We start from the raw sequence: 6,565 nt of genomic DNA, 5'->3' as shown, positions 1-6,565 counted from the left end.
GAAGCTTTTTCCCTGCTAAATCCACAGCGCAGGGAGACCCTCTTTGCTGGAAACAGCATAAGGGTGGATATTGCTGCCCCTTGGGCTGAGCAGGTGATGCAGGACCCTCGCCATGCTCACCCCCCTCTGCTCTGTGCAGTCCCCCACCATGTGCTGGGATCCCCATCATATCACTGGGGACAGTACGTAATGCTCACGTCTATCATGCATCGTGCCATGATCACTCGAGTACAGTTCCCAGCCCCAGAGCACATCCAGCTCTTGTGTTGCTCAACCCACGCACGCTGTGGTTGTCCACGGATGCACGTACAGCACCGAGCACAAAGACACCTCGATCCCTCCCTAAAACAAAGATCAAAGCCTCTGCTCTGCACCACGCCAACTCAGAGATGAGGATATCACCTCCCCTCTCCGCTGCTGGAGGAACATTAAAACCCCATTAACCTGGGGTTGTTATTAATCATGCAACATTACCCAGTGGGGACAGCCCTGACGTCTGAGTGCCCAGGCTCCCGCCAGCTCCCCCGGCCCAGCTCCAGGTGACACAGGCGTGGAGAAGGTAGGATTCTTTTATAACCGTGCAAGCACGCCGGGCTCCAGATAATGAATTTCCTCCACCGGGCAAAGGGGGTAAGCTTCAGCGAGATTGGAAATAATCACCCTGAGGCAAGGCAAGGACCAGACTCTGGACGCCTCTCACCCCTGCAGATGATAATCCCCTTTGCGACTGGGTTAAGGGCAAGGCGAGGAAACCACGATTTATCATCTGCTTGAACCACATCCATCCTCCGGAAGATGATTCCCGGCTGCGCTGCAGAGCACGCCCGACCAGAGGCAGAGATCCCGGGCTGAAATCAACCCAGGAGCTCAGGAGATGTTCACTTTGGAGGCCTCCTAAGGACACAGAGGGGACATCTTCAGCACACACCGAACAGGTTAATGCCACGAGAGCGAAGCCTCTGCCTGCATGTACGTATGTAGGCTGAAGCCCCATCAAGCCCTCACAGTTCCGTGATATTAAAGCTTTCCCCTCATGCATAGAAGCAAGCAGGGGGGCTAATTGCTTCTTATGACACTATAATGGTAGGACTATTTACAGTAGATTAAAATCCAATTCATAATGAGGTATAATAACTTTGCAAATGCCAGGATTCGTCAAAGGGTGAGGAGCGCCGCCGAGACAGAGCTGAGCGGCCTTGGACTTGGGGTCCGAGCCTTGGCACGGGAGGAAAGGGCTCATGCCAGAGCAAGGGTGCGTTTTTTTTGTTGGCTTCTCTCTCTTTGGTTGTTTCTCCCATGTTAAGCACAAGGGATGGAGAAAGGCAGTGTGGGGACCAGCACAGCCCTGGAACAGCTTTACACCCAAGAAGGTGAGGGGACCACCCTGGGAGGAGCGGCGCGTAGATCTGCAAAGCGCCCAGAGGGGTGAGCTGGGCATGGCCAAGCGGTTGGACACATCTACAGAACTGCCTGGGTTTTACCTGCCATGCCAGAGACAGAGCTCCTTCCCAGGGGAGTTTTATCCCAGACGCAGATGAACCAAAATCCTTCAGTCACGTTGAAACCCACTGGGTACCCGCTGCTGAGGCAACCTCCAGACCAGGATCCAGCACTCTCATAGAACATCTCACTTGCTGGATGTCACATCATCAGAGCCCCCCCAGAAACCCATCTTCTCTGCCCAGCGACACGGTGGCCCTTCCAACACACCCTCAGATGGTCCCATTCAGCCACCCACCAAGAACACAAGCAGAGAGCACCCAGCACTGCCATCTCCCCGGGCTCTGACCCGTGTTTGATAGGTACTTCTAAAGCAGGGAGAAATTTTTGTCCTGCAGGAAAGCGAGGGTTGATATCAGATCCAGTTTGGATTTGCTTCCTGCCTCCATCACATGTTTACAGATGCGACCTTGAATGAGCGCAGCAGCGCATCACTCCTGACTCGTTCAAAGGAGGTGTTTATTTATTCCCTGCCAATGACATGGGCTGATGGTGCCCTCTGAATTTCAAATAGGACTCGGCTCTGTTTTGATAGTCTGGGTGGCTCTGCTAGAAAACGGCGAGAGGAAAGAGCCCAAAAAGCTGAGACCCAATTTCTTCATTTGGAAATGGAACATTGCTCCCCAGATTCAAGGGCTCTGTGCAATTCCTGGATCCCGCTGGATGAGCACCACGCGTAGGGGCTTCAGCAAGGTACCTTGAGTCTCCAGCTATCACCGAGGTCCTCTGTTAAGTACCAGCATGTGGGACTGCTCCAAAGGATTCATCGTCACCAGAGATGGAACCGCAGAAGACAAACAGGCACCAGGCTAGAAGGAAATGTCGGGGGTGCTCGGGCTAGTGTGAGCCCCGCTGTGCTGTCAGGGCTCGCTCTCCCAATGTAATCAGGTTCTCCAAGCACCACCCCACTGCCTTCCCACATCTCCACACCCGCTCACGTTCAAAACCAGCCACCTACTAAAAAAAGCTGATAGCAAACCCTCCAGAACACTAGTTCTTTGGTACATAATGCTGTGAATTTGTCACTCATCCCCGCTGGACAGCCAGTACTCCCAGCTTGTGACTGCTGAGTCGCGTGCATCAAGGATGGGGAGAGCTAGAAATAATATTTGATTTCCTAAAGGGTGAAACCCTCTCCTCTATACAAACTCTTCCTCGATGGGATCACTTCAACAGCTACTCCGTGCATGGGAACGTAAGGAGGAGCACTGAATTATAAAAACAGGAATAATCTTAATACTCTTTGCGCTTAGAAGAAAATCAGCGGAACCTCAAATACAGCAAAGACAAACTCAATTGTGCCAAACTCACGTTCACGTCGGTAAAGGACTCCTCCTGGCAAAGGCTCCATGATGCACTCTCCCTGGTGGTGTCCGAGCTGAGGATGTCCCATTACTGGGCACAACAAGTGTCATCCCACCCTCTCCAAGCAAGGTGAGCCCGGGGTTGGCAGCTGGGGTCAGCCGTAGGTCCATGTCAGGAGCAAGTCCATAGTAACGAGGCAGGTTTGATGTCAAGCTGGAAACACAAGTCAGGGTCAGGTCCAGTAATCACCACGGAGGTCCATGGTGACAAGATAGGTCCAAGTTGGGAAGTCAGCCCGTGGTTTGGGGTCCATATCAAGAGGGTGAATAGCCAGGCATGGACAAGTCAGAAGCAGGTACACCTACAGCAAAGCTTAAGAAGAGAATAAAGACCCACTCCTGAGCTTAAATAGGCTTCCCACCCATGGGCAGAGGGTCTGGGTGGAGGCCCCAGGTGAGGTTGGTCAGGGCCATTAAGGCCTATTAGTGCCCACAGGGCCCTGACACCTGTTGTGTTCAGGGCTGAGAGCCTTGTCTCAATGGGATGTGTGCACCAAAGCGGAAATGTTCTTACTCCTTGGGCTGGGTGTCTGCCCAGCATCCTAGTGAAATTGAGAGGTGTTATTTAGTGTGAATAAAGATAGTGGATCTCAGGTGGGCATTGACCCTTTTGTTTAGATTAAATCCTAGGCAATTTGTCCATGGCAGCTCCTGGTGGTGGCAGAGCCAAGTGAGTTTCAACAGCCACAGGACTGGCCAACATACCTCTCTCTGTGGAGAACATGAACCTGTTGCAAGGTCCAGGGGTCTCCAGGGTTACAAGGTGTACGGGGAGAGGGTAGAGGGGTATCCATCAGGTAGGGACACATCTGCATGTAGGGACACATCTGCCCTATCACCACCACCGCGTAACACAGTGCTCCCCAACAAGCACCCCAACAGAGCCTGCCTAGCGGTGGGGCTCCCAGATTTCAAGGAGAGCACAGTGACTCCTCGAAGCAGAGCTGTGAGGAGCAGCCACAGGCATGTAGACGGCTCGCAGAGTTTCCTTTTGGCATCCCTGGAGCATGGCAGCACACCGCAGCCGCCGCACTGCTGGGCTCCTCACACAGTTACAGGCAGATCCTTCCTAGTGGAAGACAGAAGATGCTCATAAAGACAACCTTAAGCAGAACACATGTATGTCGGATGAATCAATATGTTCAACCTGTAAAGGAGGAGCCGTCCAGAAGGCCGGCATCTCCAGCACAACAGATGGAACGGGGCCCAGGAACACCTCTGACCGCATGGCACCTTCTAGCATCGCTCCGGGAAGGGACGAGGTTTCTTGGCCAGAGTCTGAACCAATTATCTTCTGGCAAACGTGATGCTCTTCGATTCACCAGCACTGAGAAGAAAAACACAATTTTCCCCCATTCTGTTTTTGTTTGAATGTGAGAGGGAGAGCGAGCTGGAGCAGGCGACGGAGCAGAAAGGGATTGAGAGGATGGCACTGCATCCCGATTGGAAAGAGCCAGTGGCCACTGCCCAAGTGAAATTCCAACTTTATGACATAATGGGCTTTTTCTAACCAGTGCTCGCTATTAACTTCGGCACTGGCTTAAACCCCCTGGCCTCAGGCACAAGCAAAGCAGAGCTCATATACTGTAAATGTTAATACTGCTTTAGCACTGTAATAAGCTAAAAGGTGGATGCAAGATCTGGCACATTAATTCCTTTTTTCATCTTTTTAGCACATTTCAGGGTAATATGAATAATAAATATTTGAGCTCATGAAGGTTAACGGATGGATAGCCCTGGAGACTAGGACTCCCCGGGCAGGAAGGCAGCAGCTCCCTTCCGCGTATCGGTGTCTCCAGCAGCGATCCAGGGAATCAGCCTCCTCCAGAGAAGTCAGAGGTGCTTCTTGGCAGGCAAATGTCTGATGCAAAAACTTGCTGCCCGGCATACTTTTTCACACTTCAAATAAGAGTGTTTGGGCTGATGAACGATGTGGGTGTTTCCAAGCATGGCAGGACAAACCTATGGAGAAAGGAGAGCCTCCTTCATCCCAGCACAAGCTCTCAGTCTCCATTGAACAAGAGCCAGGTTTGGTCAGCAAAGGGCCCCCAGACCCAAAGCTGTTGATGTATCTAATTCCCACTGCAGCTAGATCTTGATTCATCTGGATTGAGAAGCTCGGAGGTGAGGTGTGGGAGCTGAGCACGGAGTTTTAAACTCCACCTGACTCTCCTCTCACTGAGGGAATGGTCTAAAGGCAGAGACACTGGATGGGTTTTACCTAGATGTCCTCATCAGCCCTGAGGCTCCTGGCCTGGCCTTTTTTTGTAGGTGCTGGGTCTAACTTGAAGAACTTTTGATGTCTGTCTGTCAGGTTACACCCACCCAACACCTCGAGGACAGCATCTGCAGATGGTGAGCATGGCAAGGGGCTGGCTATTGCGCAGCCGGTGGAAAACTTTGCTGGGGCCATCAGAAGTCTGCACATCACCTCTGGTTTACGTAAGCACCACAACATGGAGAGCAGGGCTTGGGGAGAAAGTCGCACAGCTCTGGCATTCAATCAGGCTCCACAAGAGAGCCCCAGCTCACCCCACAGATGCGTGGGCTTGCAGGGAAGCAGTCTAGAAGGGCTGCAGAAAATCTTCTAATCCAGCCTCCCCCTCGACTGCAAGACAGGAATCCAGATGCTGAACAAGGACCATGTCAGGAGGGAAAGGGTAGGTCTGGTCAGCCAGATCTGAACCCTGTGCTGGGAGAACAGGCACCACAGCATGTGCATTCCCATTGCTTACCTGTTACAGAGATCTGGCAGGTAGTAGCACTTGCTGGGAGGAAAGGGCGTGGGGTGAACATGGGTATAATCCTCTGGGATGAAGGATGTAGGGCTTGCCCAGATTCAATCTGCTATTAGACCTTCACGGTGGGCACTTTGTCTTCTTGACTTGCGTAGTACAGATGCCCCCCTGTGACTGCCACTGCTGATAAGTGACCCCTTGCTGAGACATAAGCTGACCCATAAGCATAACCCCTTGCTGGGAAATCCCCCATATCACAGCAGAAGCTGTACCGCCACTCTTCTCTGCGGTCCAAAGCTGGTGGACATCAGCACTGTGGGACACTGGGATGTCCCTTCCCCCTGTAGCCAGTGATGGGACGGGTGAAGGAGGCACGCTCTGCTGTCATGATGTGTCACTGGAGGAAGGTCTTGACGATGCAACCACCCTGGAGCAGGGACAGTCCCCTTCCTGCCCCTGATGGGGTGGTCCAGGAGCTGCAGGGGCTGGTGGGGGCAGAGATGCTCCATTCCCCCTGCAGATGCTTGACGCTCCCATCCTGACCAGTGCCGCGGGAAGCTGGGCTAGTCAGGGAGCACTGGCTTTGTGCCACACTGGGAGGACAGCCAGGGAGACAGGGCAACTGTGGGCCTGGCAGGGGACATGGGAAAGGCAGGCTGGAGAAGCACCGCTTGATGGAGAGGGATGCTCAGTGGGGAGCTGCGCACCCAGGGCTGGGTATTGCCGGCCAAGGGGCGATGGTTGCGGGTCTCGGGGACCCTCAGCAGGGAGCAGCCCACCCCAACACACAACTGGGGAGCACCGACGGCTGCGAGATTGGGTGCCCAGCGGCTGCGAGCACTCCTCACCCACCTACGCACACGCATGCATGTCTCACGCAACGCGCGCTTGCCGATGACTGCGCATCTGCAGCGATCGCCTCCGTACCCCGATTTTTTTTTTTGGGGGGGGGGAATGGGGGGA

This window comes from Charadrius vociferus, unplaced genomic scaffold, assembly GCF_000708025.1.
Source record: "Charadrius vociferus isolate BGI_N301 unplaced genomic scaffold, ASM70802v2 scaffold1631, whole genome shotgun sequence".
In the NCBI taxonomy this organism is placed as follows: domain Eukaryota; kingdom Metazoa; phylum Chordata; class Aves; order Charadriiformes; family Charadriidae; genus Charadrius; species Charadrius vociferus.
Note: the sequence above shows the minus strand (reverse complement) of the source record.